Below are 26,130 nucleotides of genomic sequence, written 5' to 3' on the forward strand. Positions count from 1 at the left end.
GTAAAGCCATGTAGGGAGCCCACATTTTTATCATATCATTAGGTACACGTGAATGAGATATTTACTATTTCATAGTCTAGCATGCTTCAGATAGAATCAGCCTAAATTTGTGTTTGCTCAGCAAAAACTTCAATTTATCGACTCAGATTCAGATATTTCAGGACCAAATGCATAGCAAAATATCCATGCTTTTTACATTTTGAGGTTAAATTCATTGAATTTGTTTTCTATATTCATCCAATTAGTTATTCTTTAAAAATGAATATAGTTCAATTAGAGTTCAGTTCAGTTCAGTCACTCAGTCGTGTTCTGACTCTTTGCGACCCCATGAATCGCAGCACGCCAGGTCTCCCTGTGCATCACCAACTCCCACAGTTCACTCAAACTCGTGTCAATCGAGTCAGTGATGCCATCCAGCCATCTCATCGTCTGTCGTCACCTTCTCCTCCTGCCCCCAATCCCTCCCAGCATCAGAGTATTTTCCAATGAGTCAACTCTTCGCATGAGGTAGCCAAAGTATTGGAATTTCAGCTTTAGCATCAGTCTTTTCAATGAACACCCAGGACTGATCTTTAGGATGGACTGGTTGGATCTCCTTGCAGTCCAAGGGACTCTCAAGAGGGAGAATGATTCTGAATAGTCAATGAGTTATATATATATATATATATATATATATCAGCTTCCCTGGTGACTCAGTGGTAAAGAATCCACTTGCCAATATTTGCAAATGCAAGAGACTTGGTTTCTATCCCTGGGTCAGGAAGATCTCTTGGAGATGGAAATGGCAACCCACTCCAATATTTTGGCCTAGAAAATCCCACGGACAGAGTAACCTAGCATGCTGCAGTCCATGGAATTGCAAAGAGATAGGCACAAATTAGTGACTAAATAAAAACAAAATATAAACCACATTTTTTAAATATATGAGAAATATGAACAAAACAATAATGAATATACTTATCTGTAGGATAGTCTAAGAAATCTATTCTATCAAAGAGCAGGCTCATAATTACTTAGAAATACAAATGTTAAGTTGGAATAAAAATATCTCAGCAGTTTAATTTGGAAATGCATATGTGTAGGTTCTTTCTTGTTTTTATAAATAACTGACTATTTTGATGGTTTCAAGACATAGTTGTATAATAATTGCATATCTGTCATAATTGAAAGCATGAGTAAAACAAAATCTATGCAAGTAGGGGCATGGCCCCACCCCTCAGAATAATTGCATACTCTGTCATGTCTGATTGCTTAAGTAGTACAAAAAGGAAAGAACAAAAATAGACTTCACAAATCAGTCATACTCAGAAAAAATTGAAATTAAATAGCAGTAAATGACTACTACTAGAATACTCCCATACTTTTCATAGATTAAAAAGAATAAACAATGCACATATGCTTGCTTTACTTCTCAGCTAGTATTATGATTGACACCTTACTAAAACCCCCAATTTGCCAATCAGTAAATCTTAACACTGCTCTGTAAATGTGTGCTACAAAGAAATTTAAGAGATAATCTCTAACTTCAAGGAGTTTATAGTTAATTAAAAATACAACCTTATTGTTCAATATTACATGAATGCTTTTAAATTAACAGAGTATTGCATTAAGCTAATTAAAAAGTATTATTGTGATTGAATGCTTAGAAACTATAGCAATCAAGTGTTTTAAAAATGGAAGGGAAACTTTCCAAACAAATACGTATATGAGCATAAGCTTTTTGGAACACTACAGATATTTAGAATTGAAGTCCAAAGATAAAATAGGGTGTTTGAACTATGTTTAAAACATCTCTCTTCTGTTTTAATGATTAGAGAAATGCATACATAGAGTATATTCTAAATGCACGTAGGCCAAAAGAGACCAGGAAATACAAATGGAGATGGGTAGAGGTCTTAACAGAACAGATTCTAGACATGGTGGGTTTTTAGCTGTGTTTTCAAACAGGAGGCCACCTGAGTTCAAATGGGCTTCAGTTCAGTTCAGTCGCTCAGTCATGTCCGACTCTGTGACCCCATGAATTGCAGCATGCCTGGCCTCCCTGTCCATCACCAACTCCCAGAGTTCACCCAAACTCATGTCCATAGAGTCGGTGATGTCATCCAGCCATCTCATTCTCTGTCATCCTCTTCTCCTCCTGCCCCCAATCTCTCCCAGCATCAGTCTTTTCCAATGAGTCAACTCTTCGCATGAGGTGGCCAAAGTATTGGAGTTTCAGCTTTAGCATCAGTCCTTCCAAAGAACACCCAGGACTGATCTCCTTGTAGTTGGATCTCCTTGCAGTCCAAGGGACTCTCAAGAGTCCTCAACACCACAGTTCAAAAGCATCAATTCTTTGGTGTTCAGTTTTCTTCACAGTCCAACTCACATCCATACATGACTACTGGAAAAACCATAGCCTTGACTATACGAAACTTTGTTGACAAAGTAATGTCTCTGCTTTTGAATATGCTATCTAGGTTGGTCATAACTTTCCTTCCAAGGAGGAAGCGTCTTTTAATTTCATGGCTGCAGTCACCATCTGCAATGATTTTGGAGCCCCCCCCCCCAAAAATAAAGTCTGACACTGTTTCCCCTGTTTCCCCATCTATTTCCCATGAAGTGATGGGACCAGATGCCATGATCTTCGTTTTCTGAATGTTGAGCTTTAAGCCAACTTTTTCACTCTCTCTTTCAATTTCATCAAGAGGCTTTTTAATTCCTCTTCACTGTCATAAGGGTGGTGTCATCTGCATATCTGAGGTTATTGAGATTTCTCCCGGCAATCTTGATTCCAGCTTGTGCTTCTTTCAGCCCAGCGTTTCTCATGATGTACTCTGCATAGAAGTATAATAACGCATATATATGGAATTTAGAAAGATGGTAACAATAACCCGGTGTACGAGACAGCAAAAGAGACACTGATGTATAGAACAGTCTTATGGACTCTGTGGGAGAGGGAGAGGGTGGGAAGATTTTGGAGAATGGCATTGAAACATGTAAAATATCATGTATGAAATGAGATGCCAGTTCAGGTTTGATGCACGATACTGGATGCTTGGGACTAGTGCACTGGGACGACCCAGAGGGATGGTATGGGGAGGGAGGAGGGAGGAGGGTTCAGGATGGGGAACACATGTGTACCTGTGGCAGATTCATTTTGATATTTGGCAAAACTAATACAATTATGTAAAGTTTAAAAATAAAATAAAATTTAAAAAAAAAGAAGCTAAATAAGCAGGGTGACAATATACAGCCTTGATGTACTCCTTTTCCCATCTGGAACCAGTCTGTTGTTCCATGTCCAGTTCTAACTGCTGCTTCCAGACCTGCATACAGGTTTCTCAAGAGGCAGGTCAGGTGGTCTGGTAATCCCATCTCTTTCAGAATTTTCCACAGTTGACTGTGATCCACACAGTCAAAGGCTTTGGCATAGTCAATAAAGCAGAAATAGATGTTTTTCTGGAACTCTCTTGCTTTTTCCATGATCCAGCAGAATGGGCTTAAGTTTCTCTAATTCCAGATGAAGGAAAAACTGTATTCATATGTATGGATATAGGTGTGTCAAACAGTTTGCATAAAGGATAGCAAATGAATTGGAGTTGCTGCTAAGGGGCATTGTAGAGTAATGAATCCAGAAAAGAGAAATAGAAATCAATTTGAAGAACCCTGAGAATATAAATAATAATAAAGATAGCAAGGATTTGGCTTTTTGATGTGTGGAACATGTTCACATGCATTGTCACATACAATGAGACACATACAACTTTCTGAGACAGAAATGTGACTACCGTTTTGCCTTTCAATGAAAGGTTTAATGTTCGTTCCTCTTCATAAAATGGAAATAACATGATACCTATCTCTCTGGATTGCTTTATAAATTAAAATTTACATGTATTATAAATAGCATATCAGTGTGCTTGGTATATTCCAGAGATTTAATAAATAATTCTGATATTAAAAAAAAAGCAATGTAAAAAAAAATAAAGTTTAAAGATGTTTTCCTGACAGTGCATAGCTAAAAAGTAGCAAGACTAAGACTATGTTAAAGTATTTTGACTCCACATTGATTTTTTTCTTATATACTGCACTTCTCTTTTTATATGAAAGATGCCAGATTTACAAATTGAAATTTTATTTAACTAACATGAATTTCTTAAATTGTAAATTTTATTAAAAGAAAAGAGAATCTCCTTCCTCTTTTTTTTTAACTCTCAAGTACATATTTTTTATAAGCAAAATGAAAATCAACATAAAGGAAAATGCCATCATCTTTGTGAACTCAAGAATAACCCAGTGAATTCAGAGTCTTCTCAGCCGTGATGGAAGCTCTACCTTTCCATTTCTACCTGGTTGAGTCTCAGGTCTAGAAGGCGTATCTATTGCCATGGCAATATTTGAAAGGGGTATGTGGTACTTGCAGGGCATTGTCTGTTAAGCTGTTTCCTCTGAGCTATCTATACCCTTGTCTGATGAGCAGTGGTGATGACTGTAATCTCCAGTTAGTGATCCTGGGGACTCTGCAGGACTACAGGTTTTTTCCTCAGCTGCTGCCTCAGATCTCTTAGAGAAGTATGGGAACACCTGAATGCTCTGTTGGAGGCACATCAGTCAGTTTAGTCACTCAGTCAGGTCCGACTCTTTGTGATACCATGGACTGCAGCATGCCAGGCTTCCCTGTCCATCACCAACTCCTGGGTCTTGCTCAAACTTACATCCATCGAGTTTTGCTCAAACTCATGTTCATTGCTCAAACTCATGTTCTTCGCTGGAGGCACAGAAATGCTTTAAACTATCTTTACCTGGACATGCTCCTACACCAGCCATCTCCACTGTATCACATCACTCTCTCTATTCACCACTGTAAATATTGATGCCAATTTTTAACTGCTGAGTGAAAAACAATTTCTCTCTGCTGTTATGCCCCTGAAACTTCCTGTGGTTTCTGCTTTTGTCCCATCTTGTTGGTGAAGACAAGGAGTAGGTAAGGGCACAGGACCCTTTCTATGGAAACACAATGATGTCTATCATGCTTATGAAATGAAGTAGGATACAAAGTCTGGAAACAAATCTCTAATATAGCGCTCAACTGTTTTTTGAGAAAGACACCAAAACAGCTTAATGGTGGAAAATACAGTCCTTTCAATAAACCATCCTGAAACTAGGTAGATGTGTGAAACATAAGTAACTTCAACACCTGTATTGCTCCATAAACAATAATTAATTTGAGATATATTGTAGACCCAAACATAAAATATCTTTTCTTTTGAAAACCATGTTTAAGACTGAAAAAGATTTCTTAGATTGTACACAAAAAGCACTAGCCATTAAAAAAAACCTAAAATGAATATTTATCAGAATTTAAATAGTTTTCTCACAAACACAAGACACTGAAAATACAATTTATATACTGATAAACATTGGCAATGCATATATCTGACAAAAGGCATATTTAGAATATACAGTGAAGTTCATGACAAAATAATAAAGGTAACAGCCCAATAAAAAATAAAACTTGACAAAAGATACGAAGACACAATTAGCACAAGAGGAAATTCACATACAAGACTCTCAACAGCCTTACTTATTAGTGAAATGCAAATTAAAATTACAATGAGACATTGCTACGTATTTAACAGAATGGATAAAACTGAGAAGACCAATGCCAAATGTTTCCGTGGACGTGGAGCAACTACAATTCTCATCTAATATTTGCATGTTTCTTATGTAGTTAAAGTTACCTCTCTCCTATGAACTAGTAATTTTTACTTGTGAGGATTTATCCAAGATAAATGAAATTAAAATGCCCCAAAACTTGCATACAAAAGTGTTCAAGGCAGGTTTATCCCTAATAGTGAACAGCTGTAGCATAAAAAAATGTCTACAAATAGGAGAATGGATAAGAAAAGAGTTATATACTCATATAATCAAATAGTGTTTAGCAATATTATACATGCTTGTGATAACATGGATGGATCTCCAAAACATCATGTTGAATGGAAGAATTCAGAATCTAAATAGTATGATTGCATTACGTGGTGTTTAAATATGGGAAAACTGATATCTTACACTGCTCGTATTTAGAATAGTATTTTCTGAGTATGATAAACATTAATTGCAAAAGGCACTAAGTAACTGAGATTATAGAAATGTCCTCTATCTTTATTGAGTATAGGACAAGGATGAATTTATTTGTCAAAATGATTCAAGCTCTGTGCTTTATATCTGTGCATTTCATTATATACTAATTATAACTCAAAAATGGTGTAGAATTTAATTTTTTAACTAAAGATGCTTTGGAAAAACTATAAAAAGTTGGTGAATGTGGGTAGGTAGAAAGTAGATAACTTTTGAATAAACTTTGATGACATTCAGTGAGTTCTTTAGCTATCCAACTTTTAATTGAACAGCTATTTATAATACTTTTTCTATATAGCACAGGGGTAGAAATAGTGAATAATTGTAAGTGATACAATAGTTGGAGAAAAGTGACCTCATTTATTTAAAAAACTGTATTTAAAATTAACTTCAATAATTTATTTGGTCTCCAGAGTTCCCTTTATCTGGAAGGATTCTAGCAAGAAGTGGACATTAGTTTTTCAGAGATGCCTTCAAGAAGGTTCTCATATTGCACAATAAATGTAAACAAATTAAAAGAACACCTAGAAATACAAATGTTTGGCTATGAAAAATTCATTTGGATATAGTTCTTTGTATTGAATACCCAGATTTTTTTTTCTCAATATCATTGGTTGGCATGCCATGAAATATAGGCTCAAGGAAAAACTAACATCACCATGATATTGAGATAGCATATGATCTCAATTTATTGACAGTGGGACTGGTTCTGACTCCTTTATTGCAACAACACAAATACCATACAAAATAAAACAAAACAAAAAGTTGATTCATGCCAGTGTAAGTCCTAAGGTCAAAACTGACTCAGGAAATTCATGATTGTTAATGATGCTATTGGCCTAGAGTCTAGCTCTTTTCTTTTCCTTTTTTTCTCCCAGGCTGTCTAACATTCACTTGCTCTTTTTTGCTTTCCTCTAGTTCTCTCTATTTGGGTCTTATTTTACTTCTGGAGAGGCTGGAGGAAGGCATTTCACATCTTTGGATTTGATAATCCAAGAGGAAAGAGAAATGTGTCTCTCCCTTTAAGCCAAAATTAAATAAATAAATCCAAACTATGATTTCCCTGGTGGCTTGGATGGTAAAGCATCTGCCTACAATGCAGGAGACCCAGGTTCGATCCCTGGGTTGGGAAGATCCTCTGGAGAAGGAAATGGCAACCCACTCTGGTACTCTTGCCTGGAAAATCCCATGGTCGGAGGAGCGTTGTAAGCTACAGTCCATGCGGTCGCAAAGAGTCGGACACGACTGAGCGACTTTACTTTACTTATGATTTCCCTAAATTGGATCAGAAGACATCTCAGAATGAATCAATATAGATGCACTAGCTTGATTTATCTAGTCTACATCATATGTTTACCACATGAAGGGAAGACTGGGACTTGGGAGGAGAAGATGGGACTGAAGGACTGTGATTTTTATTTACTCAAGGACCACAAATGTTGGGAAGAAGTTAGTTCTCCAAGGATGTGAAATAAACATTACCAGAGTAACTGAACAGGGATGCTAGGTGGATCTAAACAACAGACATAGAGATATTACTATATATATAGGTACAGATATACGTATAAATTGTTCTTGATATATCTATCGAGACACTCCTGTGAATACTAAGTACTCTGTCAGTTAGGGTCCAGTAAGTTAACAGACACCAAGCTAGTAATATGAAGAGAAAATTTACTAAAAATAAAAATTGTTAACCAGTGACAATGTATTATTTTCTAAGAGGTCTAAAGTCCCAAGAATGTAGGAATAGCAAATTAGGGATCAGCTATTACCTCAAATGCTAAGAGGGAGCAGCTGAGGAAGGAATCATGCTGGAGGAGCTCTGTATCCTCCCAAAGCTGAGGTTCAAACCTCGTTCCAAGAGATGTAACTGTGGTCCTTTAGGTGATAGAAATGGTTCCTGAGGTGCTGTAGGCCAGTACTGGCAGCAGATAAAACCAAAGAACCACACTAGAGCCCCTAGGATAGTTTTGACCTGCTGGAAGCACTAACAATGAAGACTCCCACCAGGATACTGACGTTTTCTGGGAAGCAGCCTTCTGGGCTGCCACGGAAACTTACTGGGAGACTTCCTGACAGTACGCTGGAACAACTCACTGGAGCCTTTGGCTGTCCTGCTCAACTCCATTTGTTGTGGGGGCAAAAAAGCAGCATATTAAGTGCATTAAAAGAAGAGATGCCTCTTCATGTTGCAGTGTCTCTCCAGTACTATTAGTCAAAAAATGGGCCAGCTGCTAAAGGAGAAATGTTTACAGGATCGAACTGAATTGTGCAAAGAAGAGTAGTTGTGGAACTAAGCTAAGCAACTAAATAAGTTGATAACTGACACACATCATTTTTGCCTTATCAATCTCTTCTCCTTCTACAGTCAAATAGCATGGAAAGTTGAATCATACCTTAGAAACATTTTACTAATTTGCCGCAAGACCTCTCTGTCATAGGCTAAAAAACACTCAAATCCCATGAAATACCAGTACAATTACTACTATACTTCTAGTAAAAGAAACAACAGCTACTATTTTTAAGATATGCCAATCATTGAAGTAAATGCTTTATTTAATATTTAAAACAACTTTATGACCATCTAAATTTATTAACCCCATGTTAGTGATTAGTAAACTTAGACACAAAGGGTTTGAGGTCAGGGAACAAAAGAACTGAGATTCAACTCTACGAATGTACATGTACTGCACATTCACACCCTCCAGACAGTTCTCCATGAGAATGTCTAGATTGCTTAGTGAGTTTGGATTCAAAAACATGGAACATAACGAACAAATGTTAAGTAGTATTTGATGCAAAAAGCCTAGACAGTTATTTCATTCCATGTGTAATGAATGGTCTTATCGGAAGAGTACTGAACATGGCACAGCAGGTGTTACAAAACTGAATGCATACAGGAGCCAGGATAATAGTGCCTAACATGGAAGTGATACTATCCTGAATCGTTACCCATTCGTGGAGATTGGAGGGTGCGTGCCCATATCTGAAGCATCAGTGGATCGTTAGTCTTATGGAATGACCACATCAGACAATAGAACCAAGTCGACATGATTTTTTTTTTTAAAACAAAGGATGTTTATGTGAAATAATCTAGCTTTTTAAATGTTGCCAACTAATTAAGACATTTAAAAAAAGTATTTTTGTATCAAATAAGACCCAGTTTGATGCCTCTGTCCTTTAGTTATTTCAGTATAGAAACCATCTTGTCCTTGGGGCAAGAAATATTCAGAATCCAATGTTGAAGATTTCCTGCTATCTTAATAATTGGAAAGATAAGTATTTGCTTCTGTGACTCCTTTTAACTCTCTGACCTTACAGAAGAGTGCCATATTCGTTCAGTCTGACAGTCCATCCCATCAGCATACAGAGAATTCTGCTTGGCCTGGAAACTATTCAGTCTTCTTCCAGTGAATTTGTAAAACTTCACACTGATTCATTGTTTCACTCTTTCAGCTTAACGTGTTTCTTTTTTATTGTGAAAAAAATTAAAATGTTAAAGAAATAACCCTAGAACAATTGATTCTTCTGTACTCATTACCCAGATTCACAATTATCAAGATTTTATCACATTAGCTTCATGTATTATATTTTCTCACTTTTACTGAAACATTTTCAAAAAAATTACAAATATCATGATATTTAAACCTTATATATTTCAATATACATCTCTAAAAAGGAGTATAATTTTATAAGATTGATTATCCCAGTGCCTTTAGGCCATCTATCAAAGTTAACACTATTTCATTCATTCCATGTTCTGCTTTTTTCTCTTTGCTTTCTTGTGGTGTTTTTTTTACTGTGTTCTCTTTCCCTTGTATTTCTTGTTAATGGATGTTAGCTCTAGAAATATGGTTGGGTTCAGGGTTTAGTAAGAATACTTCAAGGAGGTGCTGTGTGCAGTTTAGCTTTCTGAAAGCAATCTTATTGCTCTCATCTTTGTGGCACAGCAGTTCGGGGTATCCTCCAATTACCAAAAACCATTTTATTTTCTTACAACCCTGAAAGTGTTTTATTTGAAATCACAGGCAAACAAAGCAAATTCACAGTGGGCAGTTTGCCTTTGATCATTCCTTCCTTTTTCACTATGACCATCTGTCATTCAATGCTTTTTGAGAGTTTTCTTCTAGGACTTATTCTCATCCTCCCTTCTAAAAGTCTTTGAAAATTGTCTTTCTCCATTCCCAATGAATAGGCGTCTCAGGTGTATATGTAACACAGAAATACATCTAGAAAGAATTTAATTCTAAACGACTGTGCTCCTCAAAATAAATCAGTACCTGTCCATCAGCTTTATCTATATTTACTTATACTTTGAAAATTGCTAGCCCCCAGGAAACACTGTGGTAGCATCTTTCCTTTTACTTTCATCTAAATATCCTCTATTGGAGAGAAAATAAGAGGAAAAGGATCTGAGTGTTTTAACAGCTGGGTTGATATTAATATTCAGTTACTAGCTGATTGTCAGTGGCTTGCAGTGAGATTGAATATCGGTACCCATAAATTACCATAGAGGAGAGTTATCCTAGTGATCCCTGTTGGAGACCATCTTATTCCTCTGGCTTCATTAGATTAGAAGAACACTGCTCTTGCTTTTGCTGTAGGTTGGTTACATTACAATGATGTTCTACTATTGGTTGACAAAGAAGGATGTGTTGCATGTTCTTTCATTCCCTATTCTTAGCCTTCTCCCTAAGTGGGGTTAGTTTTAGCTTACTCCATATCTGTTGTTCAGAAGAAGTGAAGTTGCTCAGTCGTGTCTGAGAACCAAGAAACAAATGTAATATTGTTGTTGTTGTTTAGTCTCTAAGTCATGCCCAACTCTTTGAGACCCCATAAACTGTACCCCCCAGAATCCTCTGTCCATAGGATTTCCAAGCAAGAATACTGGGCTGCCATTTCCTTTTCCACGGTATCTTCTTGACACAGCGATTGGACCCATATCTCCTGTGTGTTTCCTGCAGTGCAGGCAGATTCTTTTACTGCTAATCCACATTCAACCTAGGAATTACAGTACAACTGCTTTTGGAGATTTATTTTAGACTCTTACCTCAAATCAGTTCAGTTCAGTTGCTCAGTCGTGTCCAACTCTTTGCTACCCCATGAACCACAGCACACCAGGCCTCCCTAACCATCACCAACTGCTGGAATCTACCTAAACCCATGTCCATTGAGTCAGTGATGCCATCCAACCATCCCATCCTCTGTTGTCCCCTTCTTCTCCTGCCCTCAATCTTTCCCAGCATCAGGATCTTTTCAAATGAGTCAGCTCTTCACATCAGGTGGCCAAAGTATTGGAGCTTCAGCTTCAACATGAGTCCTTCCAATGAACACCCAAGACTAATCTCCTTTAGGATGGACAGGTTGGATCTTCTTGCAGTCCAAGGGACTCTCAAGAGTCTTCTCCAACACTGCAGTTCAAAAGCTTCAATTCTTCGGCACTCAGCTTTCTTTATAGTCCAACTCTCACATCCATACATGACTACTGGAAAAACCATAGCCTTAACTAGATGGACCTTTGTTGGCAAAACAATGTCTCTGCTTTTTAGATGAATAAAATTTTTCCTAATTGTTCTCAATTCTCCATCTTTTGATTCCTAAGTTACTAATTTGAACACAACTATAAACTCTATATTTAACAAAAGACTTCTTCTCTCTTTGCATGTCCATGAGTGTATCTTTCAGAAATTCTTTCTGCTAAACTATGTGTATACTCTGAGAAAGGTACAGAAGGTGCCCAAGAGATATGAGAAGAGATGACACCCTCTATTTGTTTGCTAGATCTGCCATAACAAAATGCTATTAGTAGGTGGCTGAGGCAATGTAAATTTATTTTTCCCATTGTTCTGGATGCTGGAAGTCCAAGATCAAAGTGTTAGCAGGTCTGGTTTTCCCTGAGGCCTCTATCCTTAGTTTGCAGATGGCCACATTTCTACTGTGACCTCATGTGGCCATTTCACTGATATTTCTTTCTCTTCTTTAAGGGCACCAGTCATATTGGATTAAGATCCTACCCTTATGACCTCATTTCATACTTAGCTTTGGTGGGCCCTATTTCCAAAATACTGTTACACTGGGAGTCGAGGCTTCAGTGTATGAATTTGGAAGAATACAATTCAGTTCATAACCTGCCCTTGAGAGTACTTTTTCTGGTCTGTAACTGTTTATGTAAAATAAACCATTTAAACTATGTGGGTTCTACATTCCAAGTATGCTTGCCAAAGTCTGAATGTATATTTGTTAGCAGGCTTGGCTCTCTGCCTGATAGTTTGTAACTGAATAATATTTACATTTGATTATAGTTGACTGGGGAAATAATTATAGGATTTATCCTGTTTTTTGTGTGTTTGTACACATAGTCATTTAATTATTACTGGTTTTGATGATTCAATAAAGGGATGCCCTCTACACTGTTACTCTCACCCTCACAAAGAATGAGCACAACAGATATCTGGATCCATCTTTATGTTTGAAAATCCACTCTTTTATTTTTTAAATGACATTACTCCTGTGAAGGATAGCACTTTTTTAGCTACTTGCCCCCATGTATAAATTTTGAGGAAATCCACAGTGTCTCAACAGTAAATAATCTGCCTACAATGCATAAGACCATCTACAAAGCAGGAGACGCTAGTTTGATTCCTAGATCAGGAAGATCCCCTGCAGAAGGAAATGTCAACCAACCCACTCCAGTATTCTTGCCTGGAGATTCCCATGGAAAAAAGAGCCTGGTGGGCTACCGTCCATGGGGTTGCAAGAGTTGATCCCGACTTAGCAACAAAACTACCACCACTACATAAATTTTAAATTCTTTTCTTACTGCATGCATGGTGAGTTAGGAAAAGCGATCAGTATTATAGTTTTAGTAGTTTCTTGAGATTCAATGAAAGGGAGGCTCAAATATAAACAGTGTATTAAATTAGGTAAAGAAAAATAGTCAATAGCAGAAATAAAATAAGATTGTGACTTGCATATAAAAATATGAATGAAAAAATGAGTGAATTGGTGATTGAATTTTGCCAAAATTATGTCCATTCAATGTGGAAGCAATATTCTTAATTGAAAAAAGTTGGCTAGAAGTCTCTTTTAAAATAATAGTTCTGGAGAATAATAATTCTGGAGAATTTTTTAATGTCATAATGCAGCTTATGTATAACACAATTTCCAGTACTGACTGTATAAAAATCATTAAGTTTGGGGTCAAAACTGTGTTTCTGAAAGAGTTTTTATTCTTAAAAAAAGACTCTTGCTAAAGAAAATTCACATTCATACATTGTGGTGATTTGTTCCAAAGTCTTGCAACTTAAGACAAACTGAATCCTAAACTGTCTCCTGTCTGCCACAGGCTAAGACAATTAGCAACAATTTAGAGTAATGAAATTATACACTACTCAGGATAAATGGATGCCTTTCGTTTGCATGATAAGCTGTAACTCTGTGATGAGTGTGAAAGTTTATGTGCCAGACAGAAGGAATTGTCACCTTGATTTTTTTTCTTTTTTGAAGTCTGTCCCAGACCAGTTCAACTGTTAAATTTCAATTAAACTAAATGTGGTCAGAAAAACAACACACAAAAAGATTGGAAATGTTTGTATATTTCTTTTATCTAGCCTGAGCTGTTGGCAAAGTAAACTGGCTTTTCCATACTTGGCATTTATTAATAATATTTTGAATACCATTGCGCTTTTTAAGCTGAGTGTGGTAGAATTCTCTTGTGGGATTATTAAATGAGTCGATTTGCATTCTAATGAGAACAAATGTTTGGGATTGCATTGTTAAAATGCTAAAATGGTGTGTGTATAATTATTTTGCAGCTTAGATTCGCAAAACTCATTTCCCCAAACTCCTTTTTTTAAATAACTAAAGAGTCAGAGCCTACTGACGGCTGGAGGGGAGGTGATTAGGGTAATTTAAACTGTTCACAAATGACTTTGCCACGGAATGAAAGCATTTCTTTGGCTTTGCCCGGCTCCTTTCATTATCTTTAAGCGGCCGCAGTGTTGAGTCCCATAAGAAGTCTCACCAAGCTCTCTTTCCTTGTACAGTTTCTCATTTGTATTGATTAATCATTTTGTAATTCCATTCTAGGTTGACTTGCTCATCTTTAAGGCATTTGCTGCTTTTTCTTTGCTTGTCTATCCTGTAACGGTTATGTTGTCTGTTCTAATACCTTAGCTTTATCACTGCAAGTCAAGCTTTAAAACATTAATCCCTTCATGCTTTAATTTCATATTCTATTACCAGAATGAATGCAAATACTGTTTCCTTTTTCTCCTTTTTAATCATCTTTACTACAGCTTTTGCATATGGGCCAATAGCAAAGTAAGCTTTTATTATTTAGAGTATAACTCTTTTTTAAATAGTTTTTCAACTCTCTTTCTTTAGCTTAAAATTCTGTTGACAAAATACACATGCTTACTGAAAAAATATCTATAGCGTTAACACATTTTATTGTCACCAATTTCTAATAAAATAAACATATTGTAATTTAACAGTCTTAAGATACTACTAGTACCAGTAAAAATGTTTAACTATCATATTTTTAAGTATTTTGATTATTTACCTTGACCTGAGGAATTCATTCTGGTGACAAAGTTTTGGAACAATAATGATTTTTTATTCCTTACTTCATGCAGTTTGAAATTTGGAGAGAAACTAAAGAAAATATGGTCCACCTTACTCTTTATGTAGATAAAGATTGAGAATCCAAAAAGATTAAGTAATTTTCTTACAAACAAGAAATGATTTCATATATATTTATTTTTTACAAAAGCAATTAAACTGAGTCCTGTTTCGTAATTTTATATTGTGATGACCAATGCTTTATTATTAAGTAAATGATACTTTGCATTTATTGCATAAAGTACTTAATTTACATATACATATATATGTATATTATATATGCATATGCACATGTACATGTATGTATATGTAAATACAAATTGTATGTTATATACAAATATGGCTGTATATAATATACAATTGAAATTGGCTGTATATACTATTGAAAGTGAAAATATTGATGAGTATATTACTTTGAAAAAACACAAAAGTGAAAGTCAGTAAAGCGTAATTATGACAGATGCTGATTAATACAATGGAAATAGGTGGCTTCAATTAAAACAAATGTTAAAATTGATGATATTCTAATATATTTAAATGTCAGTTAATTAATATGCTGATGGTTATTCTTTCCTTGAGACATTAATTAAAAGCTTGTGATAATTGATGTCAAGACTTTTGTAATCTAAAAATTGGTAACTTTATTTAAAGTCAGTCTTTGATGATTTCAAGAACTTAACACTTTTAGAATGTGGCACGTTTTACGTAGTACAGTTACAAAAATGGAAAGGCTTATTCACCCATAACCCTAATTTAGCTATTGTTAGAGGTTTCCATTGAGAGATCATTTAGGATTCATTTGTTTACAGCATATAAGCAGAAACACAACACAGACAATTTTATACAGAACAGTGAAATGTTTTTAGTGCAAATAGCTGAAAAGAATAGATGTGGAACTGACCTAAGCTATGCATATTGACTTGATCTGTGTTAGTGACCTCATTCCAAGACAGCTTCCTTGGATCATATTGTTTTCTAAAGACAATCAGCAACCTCTGGGACGAATGGGGAATAGATGCTAGCAAAGAAGCCCCCAAATATCCATTACATGAAATTATCAATAAACATTTTTAAGTTTATTCTGCAAGCTCTACTTCCTCATTTTCTCTGTCTTTGTCTCTATTTTTTTCCCCCAATATGTGCTTTCACCATGTGATTGATAGAATGCATGAAGGAAACAGTACCTGATAGAATGAACTGAAGTAAAGGCAAGTTATTCTATATTCACTTCATCTTATTTTCAGACTTAAGATGCACGGCAGATATATGCATCACAAACAACATCTTCTCTTGTACACAGGAAAATTACAAACTTTGTTCTCAAAACTTGAATCCTTTAATCTTCCTGTGGATGAATTGCCCCCTCCTCCTGGCCCCCAAAGCCTTAGTCTGCCATGACCTTTCATACCTGTTTTGTCTTTAGAAACAGCTTTGTAAATGTCACAAGCTTAGGATTCTTTTCAGAGGCTTTCAGTTTCAGCTCCATAACCACTGAGTAATCAAATTCACATTGGTCGTGGTTCATGATATTTATTGACTGCTAGTTTGGCTTTAGGACCCTAATGCCATAGTCTGGAGTACCATATTGTTCTATTATCAAAGAAAAGTCAAAGACTATGAATCTTGTTAGTTTCTCTTTTTATCTATATATTTAAAAATTTGTGAGAAAACAAAAAGAAACCCAAGCTATGACCAATTTGCACCTAGATAATATCATCCAAAGACTGAACTAAGGAGTGATGGCCAAAACTAGGAATGCAAATGAAATTGGAAGGTGGAAAATATAGCTAGGCATTTATGGAGGCATAAGAAAAACTCTTAAATTACAGAGATTATAAACAAATGCAAAAACCAAAAATTGAAAAACTATTGATTATAAAAATGCAGTATTACGGATGATGTTGATATTTCAGAATGGCTTAGAAAACTATCATTCCCAAGAGCATTAACCTAATTTTTGAAATATAATAAATTAAGATCAAATCTTAAATAGTACTGATAATGCAAGTAATTTGCATAAAATGTACAAAAGTCTCATGGTAAAAAATTTTACTCAAGAGCCAGAGCCTGTTCATAACTGGCACAAACCACAATTAGACTGGAACAAACACCATTGGGGTTGATTAAGCAGCTCACTCATTGTACGAATGCAGTGAAATGTGACCTGACCTCTTTGGTGGTGCTTTCTAATTGAACAGGTGTGCTGTTTAAATGGTGTTCATAAATTGGATGTTAGTATGTGTGTGTGTGTGTGTGTATGTATGTTTGCATCCATATTTCAGATTTGCCAAATGACTCTCAAACAAATTTATTTTCCTTTAAAAATAAACATAAAACGTGTAAACCCAGTAGTATTTAAATGAAAATCTGTTTCTGTTACTTATTCACCTGAAAATATAGAGAAGCTTCTTTATCTTAAAACAATTCATATCCTTACTTTTCCTTTGCTTTGAGATTTAAAAAAATTGTGATTTTGACAACAGTGCTAATCAATTTACCAAAATATTAAACTGAATTCAGAACTCTGACAATATTGATTTGCAATGAATGGTAATCTTGGCAAAGCTTATTCCTCTACTTGTAATAAATCCAATTATTCAAAAGTACATTTATTGTGCTTTTCTCTTTTTTAAAAAAATTCCTTTTGCTTCTTTCTACCCAGGATTAAAATGCTTAGTAACACTATAAAGGTATTTAGCTAGTTTCAAGAATCTCCTGCCAGTCTGTAAGACATGGAAAAATTAAGCTTCAGTGTAGACAAGTAAATTAATATACTTAAGAAAAATTAATCCCAAGTGGTCTTGCAAGTTACTGAACTCAAAACAATAAATTACGAGCTATGAGGGGATTTTAAAAACCATTGTGAACTACTGGCACAAGGTTTTACTTTAGTCAAGGGCCAAAACTTAGCTTAATGAAACCAAAACAAAAATATCATAAATGTATATTTGTTGTATTGTTTCTGTGCTTTGCAACTTAGAAAATGCATTGACGTATATTTTTAAAATGTGCTCACAAAATCCTCTAGCAGAGAATTTGTGAATAGTTCTCTTCATTTTACAAGATTAAGAAATGTAGATACAGTGAAATTAATTTACTGATGAAAATCCAATAGATTATCATCGGTGGATCTAAGACCTGGAGATATATATTTGCTTTTTCTGTTGCGCTAACCTGTTTCATAATGACCATGAGAGATCAGATAATATGTACAGTAGATCTCAAGAAAGTTTAGACAATACAATGAAAAGATTGAAATTGGCTCAGTTGTAAAGAATCTGCTTGCTAGTGCAGAGAAGCAAGAGACGTGCGTTCAACCCCTGGGTCAGAAAGACCCCTTGGAGAAAGAAATGACAACCAACTCCAGTATTTTTGCCTGGAAAATTCCATGAACAGAGGAGCCTGGTAGGCCACAGTCCATGGACTTACAGAGTTGGACATGACTGAGTGATTGACCACACACGGTAAATGTCTCACAGCAAATATTAGCCAAGTGGTAAATGTACATTATACACTGAATTATGCATGGTATAGAACACTAAATGAATAAGTAAATAAGGATGAAGGCTTGCTTTCAAATAATTCATATATAATTAAAGAGAAAATTTAAGCACAAGAAAAAAATCATTCAAGAAGTTTGGGCATAAAGTTTTGGAAGTAGGATCTTGGAGAAGAGAAATTGACTTGCATAACATTGAGTCAGCTACTTAACAGAGTAGTCCCTAGTCACACATGGCTGCTGAACACTTGAAATGTGGCCAATGCAAATTGAGATGTACCATTAAATGTTAAATGTGTAGAGGATTTCGAAGCCTTAGTATGAAATATGCCACATACTTTTTTAAGCTTTTATACTGGTTAATATGGAAATTTTATATTGGTTAAACTGTGGAAAATTCTGAAAAAGATGGGAATACCAGACCACCTGACCTGCCTCTTGAGAAACCTATATGCAGGTCAGGAAGCAACAGTTAGAACTGGACATGGAACAACAGACTGGTTCCAAATAGGAAAAGGAGTACGTCAAGGCTGTATATTATCACCCTGCTTATTTAACTTATGTGCAGAGTACATCATGAGAAACGCTGGGCTGGAGGAAGCACAAGCTGGAGTCAAGATTTCTGGGAGAAATATCAATAACCTCAGATACGCAGATGACACCACCCTTACGGCAGAAAGTGAAGAATAAGAAGTAAAGAACCTCTTGATGAAAGTGAAAGAGGAGAGTGAAAAAGTTGGCTTAACGCTCAACATTCAGAAAACTAAGGTCATGGCATCTGGTCCCATCACTTTATGGCAGATAGATGGGGAAACAGTGGAGACAGTGTCAGACTTTATTTTTTTGTGCTCCAAAATCACTGCAGATGGTGATTGCAACCATGAAATTAAAAGATGCTTACTCCTTGGAAGGAAAGTTATGTCCAACCTAGACAGCATATTAAAAAGCAGAAACATCCCTTTGCCAACAAAGGTCCGTCTAGTCAAGGCTATGGTTTTTCTAGTGGTCATGTATGGATGTGAGAGTTGGACTATAGCACCGAAGAACTGATGCTTTTGAACTGTGGTGTTGGACAAGACTCTTGAGAGTCCCTTGGACTGCAAGGAGATCCAACCTGTCCATCCTAAAGGAGATCAGTCCTGGGTGTTCATTGAAAGGACTGATGTTGAAGCTGAAGCTCCAATACTTTGGCCACTTCATGCGAAGAGCTGACTCATTGGAAAAGACCCTGATGCTGGGAAAGATTGAGGGCAGGAGGAGAAGGGGACAACAGAGGATGAGGTGGTTGAATGGCATCACCAACTCAATGGACATGGGTTGGGGTGGACTCTGGGAGTTGGTGATGAACAGGGAGGCCTGGTGTGCTGTGGTTCTTGGGGTCGCAAAGAGTCAGACATGACTGAGCGACTGAACTGATACTGATTGGTTAATGTTGAAATAATAACATTGTGATATATTGGGTTAAATAATATATATTTTTAAAATCATTTTACCCCCTTATCAGACTTTTTTTTTTAACACAGCTTCTAGAAAATGTTAAATTGCATATATAGCTCACATTTTAAACTTTTTAGAGGGGAGCTGATAGAGAATATGGAACTCCCAGATCTTCTTGGAAGGATAGCTGAGGAGCAGATAGGAGAAGAGGAGAAAGGCAAGGAGTCAGTGGAATAGTAAGATACCTTTTGGTGATACCTTCTATTGCCCTAATTCTATCCAGACTACCAATTCCAAAACCTTTCTTGTAAACTTTGCTTGTGAGAAGGCCCAGTGTTGCATGCAGGACAATGGAAGGTAACTATTCACTGTCACTTAAAGACATAGGGACCTATGGTTGAAGGGTATGGGAGAATATAACTGTATGCCTGCTCATACCTTAACTGAACTAGGTTGAAAATCTGTAGACAGCATCACACTGTGAAATCAGTTTAGTTAGCTTTCCCAAAGATGAGGGAGACATTCTGTAGCCCATGGGTTAAAAATGCATTATTAAGAAATATAAAGAGCACTCTAAGTACCAGGTTAATCAGTTCATTCAGTAATATTTAGTATACACTTACCAAATATTTTGTACAATGGTAAAAACAGAAATGAACCCTACATCAGTGTCATCACACCTGAATGAATATCTACAGCAAATAAATGAGCAGAAATTGATAATGAAATAGAGGAAATCTGACTCACATATATTACTGTAATATAAGGTGAAAGTATCAATAACCTCAGATATGCAGATGACACCACCCTTATGTCAGAAAGCGAAGAAGAACTAAAGAGCCTCTTGATGAAAGTGAAAGAGGAGAATGAAAATTTGGCTTAAAACTCAACATTCAGAAAACTAAGAGCATGGCATCTGGTCCCATCACTTCTTGACAAATAAATGGGGAAACAGTGGAAACAGTGACAGACTGTATTTTGGAGGGCTCCAAAATCACTGCAGATGATGACTGCAGCCATGATATGAAGAACTGATTCATTTGAAAAGACCCTGATGCTGGGAAAGATTGAAGGCAGGAGGAGGTGGGGACAACAGAGGATGAGATGGTTGGATGGCATCACCATGGACATGAGTTTGAATAAACTCCAGGAGATAGCAATGGACAGGGAGGCCTGGTGTGCTGCAGTCTATGGGGTTGCAAAGAGTCAGACATGACTGAGTGATTGAATTGAACTGAAGGTGAAAATATTATTATGAGGGCTTAGTGGAGAAAGAAAAATTTTCATCTGGGGATATGCTTCAGCTTCACAAAGAAGATGGCATTAAAACTGATTGTTAAGAAAAGGTTTAGACATAGTTATGTATAAAGTTTTGAAGAGTGTATTCTGTCTATAATTTAAAAAGTTAACATTGAAGAAAAACTTAATAGGAATGGATAGTTCAAGATGATCAGAGTAAAGAGATTTTACATTAGTGTACAATATGGAAAAATAAATTTGGAACATATTTTGAAAATCCTAAACTAAAAAGGCCTTGAGATTCAATGAGGGAGATCGTATCATATAGCAGCAGTGTTAAGATAACAATAATAGTAGCAGTAATAATAATGATTTATTTACATGGAAAAATAAGTAAACAATGTGAATGTGCTCTGTGATTGGTAGACTAACTTAATAGAAGTGACATTAATGGCAAAATAGCAACAAAAAATACAATTTAATCTACTAATGCCTCATTTAGTTTTAGGTAATTTGAAAAGAATTACATTTAGAATGTGGTCTTCACTAGTGATTTCTCAGATTTCTTTATCTGCCTTAATTGGTCTAACCCATGCAGAATCACTCCTGCACTTTTGTATTCAGTTAAAATATTATATCACAATGCCTGAGATCTGGCTTCTTATGCAGCCTTCAGGGAGCTACGTGAAACCTGGAAATGGAAAGACCAGTGAGAGACAGGAGACTGAAGGGACCCAGACAGATAAAATTTCCTGCTTTTCTTCACTCTGTCTATAGTTTCTAGGTTCTTCCTGCCATGAATCTTCCACTGAATACCCATAGGACAAGCAAACACATATGCCATGTGATTTTTAATTCTCTTTGCAGGTAATTGGGAAGCAGATACAACGGTAACACAATTCATGCTTCTCCTTGCCATTCAGTAATGGAAAACGTATTACTCAAGGTCAAACAGATAGTAGGTACTTGAACAAAGGCTCAGAGAATTTGGATAAGTTGCTTACAGTCTTAGAAGTGGAAGAAGAAATAAAGGTTCAGAGAGATGAATTAGCTAGTTTGATCCAAAGACAAGTTAATGGGAGTAGAAAAGAATTTCACAGTCCAACATGATTAACTCTACAAATTGGGTTATTAACTACTTTGTCTCACTTACTCTCCCAGAGCAAAGAAGAAAGATGAGGAAATCTTACAAAAACTTAAAATGATTAAGATGCATACATAGAAGAAAAGATAACTTCAAAGGATAAAGAAACTTTAAAGTATGTGAAGTGTTTTCTTATGAAAAAGAGATGTTACACTTTGTTTATTTGACTCCAATAGCAAAAGAGAGAATTAGTGTTGCTGCTGCTGCTGTTAAGTCGCTTCAGTCGTGTCCGACTCTGTGCGACCCTGTAGACGGCAGCCCACCAGGCTCCCCCATCCCTGGGATTCTCCAGCAAGAACACTGGAGCGGGGTTTAGCTCTTTATAAGAACAAAACTGTCTGAAAATTGAAACTACTTTAAAATGCCAAAGGCTTGTGATATTTCCCATCACTGATAGGAAGATAGGAAGGGGGAGGAACCAAACTGGGTCTGAAAAATTTTAGAAAGTCTGTGCTGTGGAAAGTGTGAGACTAAATTATCTTTATAGCAATTCTTTCTAAAGCAGGGATTACATGGTTTTGAAATCTTTTAGTTTGATTAATATTTGAATGCACTGAAGTTTTAAAAGCAAGTCATTATAGTTAACTATGAATAGATACTATGCCCATTTGCCCCCAGATTTCAACTAGGCAAAGATTTCCTTTTAATCATGCAAATGAATACTGGAAAATAGGCATCTCATTCACAGTGTCATGAGTTTTGAACCTTAAACTAATACAGTGCCCACATCATTGTATGACTATTTTAGAAAGCATTAATTCTTCATTTCAAAGAATAATTGTATAAAGGTCAAGGTAGGATTTTCATGCTTGATAAAGAATGTGTTGGTGTCAACTTTAACCCAATAATTGCTCTCTGTTATAGAGAGTTATTATACATAAAACATTAGTGACAAGTGGAACGTATATCCACTTTGAGTATGTGTTAAAAATACCCAGGGAGCAAAAGTGGCTTTGAGATCTAGGTTATATGAAAATATCTCATTATTTCAAAAATGATCTTTAAAACTAGATTTTCAATCTATTTTATTATGAAACTTATGATAATTAGAAATTCATGATTATAGTTAATATCAACAAATCTTTTATATACCCACTGGATAAATTAAAGTCTGTTCAGTGATAATTATTTCACATCATGTAAAAATATTAAATTTTGTAAAGTTAGCTATTCTTAGAGAAGCAGAATTCTTACAAAGAGATGTTTCAAGAAGTTTGTCCAGTAGGAGAAAAGTAGTCCGAGTTGGAAATAGCTTCTGATTACAAATAGAAAAATGGATTTGGTTTAGGGTTAGGTAACCCTAACCCTAACCCTAACCCTAATCCTAATCCTAACCCTAACCCTAATTTTTTAGTGAACATTTATCATAAGCTTTGAGCAGAGAACAAATGAATTTATATAAATGGTGGATTTTCCTTCATCTATTAGGCTATCTTGGGAGAAGGCAATGGCACCCCACTCCAGTACTCTTGCCTGGAAAATCCCATGGATGGAGAGCCTGGTGGGCTGCAGTCCATGGGGTCACGAACAGTCGGACATGACTGAGCGACTTCACTTTCACTTTTCACTTTCACACATTGGAGAAGGAAATGGCAACCCACTCCAGTGCTCTTGCCTGGAGAATCCCAGGGACAGGGGAGCCCGGTGGGCTGCCATCTATGGGGTCGCACAGAGTCAGACACGACTGAAGTGACTTAGCAGTAGCATTAGGCTATCTTAGGAAGCATGGCCTTCCAAACTCAGAAAGAAGACTGTCTTAAGACTGCTTGCTGCAGATAATTTAAACTTTCAGTGTAATCATCTTTCTTTGATAACTCTGGAGGAGCAATAAAGACAACAATTGTTATTCAGTTGGTAAGTTGCATCTAACTCTTTGTGACCCCATAGACTGCAGCACACCAGTTTCCCTTGTCCTTCACTATCTCCCGAAGTTTGTTCAGACTTATGTGCATTGAGTCAGTGGAAACAAAATAGTAGCCTCATCTAAAAGTTGCAGTTGTCCCCTGCTTTTTAATACAAATGGCTCATGTATATAATAACAGGGTCAGAGGGTTTTTTTTTTTCCCCCTCCCTCCCTCCAAAGGGATTACACTAAATGAATTTTTTAATGTTCCTTCTAAACTACTCCCCTCCAAGCATCTATGATTGATTAGTACTTGCTTGAGCTGAAATGTTTTTTCTCAAATATTCACTTTCAGTTAATAGGGCATCATGTTCTACTACCTTCTGTCCTTTTCCCATGGATGTGATTCCCAAAGTGAAATCCTGATCTTAGGGTTTCCTCCTTGAGTTTCTCAAAGTGTATTGTTGCAGTAGTTGTTTTACTTGTACCTATCATAGCAACATAATTTCAGTGAGTAGATCTTATTTTGGAATATGGCAGACTTGCTGTGTAAGCCAGGTTATAATTGTGAGTTACTGAAGGAAGTTTCTGAGTAGTTTTCACTTTCTCTTGGAAATTTCTCTGTTCAGAGATGGCATCCCCATGAAATGTAATAGAGAAAGCATAGGCTGATGGACTAGACTCTAAAGTGAGTTATATTTTGTACAGTCAAATTTTGTAAAATATATAGACCTTCAAGTAATAAATGTTTCTATAGTATAATGCAGTGAATTAGTGAATTCAGCAGGATACAGATCACAGAGAAATTCTTTCATCCTGATTTTTTTTCCCTAGAAATCAATAATTAAGACATGACCCTTCTCACAGTGACATCACAGTCTATTTGAAATAGATTTAAGATTTTATTATTCATAGATTCTAAGAATGAATATTCCTATGTGATTCCAGAGCACATGTTTAATATTGTAGGGGAGGCTAGACGAATTGAACAGAGATGGGTTTGCTGGACTAGGTGTCCTGAGCATTATATAACACTAATAAAACTAAAATTTTGGAAAATCACTCAGAAAATACAATTTGTTTTACTTAACTTAGGAAAGTTATAAATTTTCCTTTTGAGTAATTGAAAAAAGATAGAATATAATACCCCCTATGGTAGATAGGATTTTGGTTTCTCTGGTCTTCTTCCCTGCCCTCACCCCTACCCTTTACATTATTTTGGTATTACCGTCTATGGTAAAAGGACTTTGCCGATGATGAAAGTGTTATGCACCTTAATGAAGGGAGATTGTCCTAGATTATCCATCGATGTAATTATTAATGCAAGTGGGTGTTCCCAAAGCACAGTGAGACCAAACAAATCAAAACATTGGAGTTTGGAGCAGAGAAATGTTTATTGCACGGCTGTGCAAAGAGACAGGTGGCTCACGCTCTTTAAAAAATCCCTAGCTCCCTGAAAGATTTTTTGGCAAAGCATTTTTAAAAGCCAGGTAAGAGAGGTTGGGGTCGCAGGGTATGCGATCAGCTCATGCACAATCCTCTGACTAGCTGCTGGTGAAGTAGCAGGGTGGTGTCACAGGGGTTAACATTATCAATCCCTAGGCTGGAGAAGGCCTGGGGCTATGTGCTCACAACCATCAAGTAGTGAACATCTTTCATTTTATGCAGGAGGGATTGCACATCTGTAAATATGTAAAATATTAGGAAATATGCATCAAATACTGTTATCTAGGTTCTTCAGAGAAGAGCTGAAGCAGAGGATATGGGGGAAGGGCCTATGCCTAGAAGGTCCCATAAGGTCAGGCTCAGTTTCCTAATCACATGGGCCTGTAGAAAAGTAAGAGGGAGGCAGAAACATCAGAATGAGAATGAGTGTGTTGGAGAAATGTGGCAGAAAGAAGAGTCAACCTGCTGTTACTGGCTTTGGAGAGCAAGGAAGGAGGCCATGAGCCAAGGAATGTGGGAGGCCTCTAAGACTGGGAAAGGCCCTCAGCTGACAGCCAGCAAGGAACCGGGACCCACAACTGCAATACAACTACAGGGAACTGAATTCCACCTACAACCTAAGTGAAGAAGAATGCAGATTCTCCCCTAGAGCCTTCACAAAGGAACACAACGCTGCAAACACCTTGATTTCTGCTTTTAGACTCTGAAGAGACACCCTGCTGAGCCCATTAGACTTCTGACCTACAGCTACTATGAGATAACTATGGATGTTGTTTTAAG

The 26,130-nt window shown here is 36.4% G+C and overlaps 1 long non-coding RNA gene, 1 other non-coding gene and 1 pseudogene across 2 annotated transcripts in view; 2 read left to right on the plus strand and 1 right to left on the minus strand.

Moving 5' to 3' along the window:
- LOC109561121 (mitochondrial adenyl nucleotide antiporter SLC25A23 pseudogene) overlaps window positions 1–16,267 on the minus strand; it is a 39,862-nt pseudogene extending 23,595 nt beyond the window's left edge.
- The window catches only part of LOC139183923 (uncharacterized), an 863,152-nt gene that overhangs the window by 322,603 nt on the left and 514,419 nt on the right, over window positions 1–26,130 (plus strand). The window lies entirely within an intron of this gene.
- On the plus strand, window positions 7,178–7,249 carry TRNAC-ACA (transfer RNA cysteine (anticodon ACA)). Its single transcript has one exon. It is a non-coding gene; the product is annotated as a tRNA-Cys (tRNA).

The sequence above is a fragment of the Bos indicus genome, chromosome 7 (assembly GCF_029378745.1).
Source record: "Bos indicus isolate NIAB-ARS_2022 breed Sahiwal x Tharparkar chromosome 7, NIAB-ARS_B.indTharparkar_mat_pri_1.0, whole genome shotgun sequence".
NCBI classification, from domain to species: Eukaryota; Metazoa; Chordata; class Mammalia; order Artiodactyla; family Bovidae; genus Bos; species Bos indicus.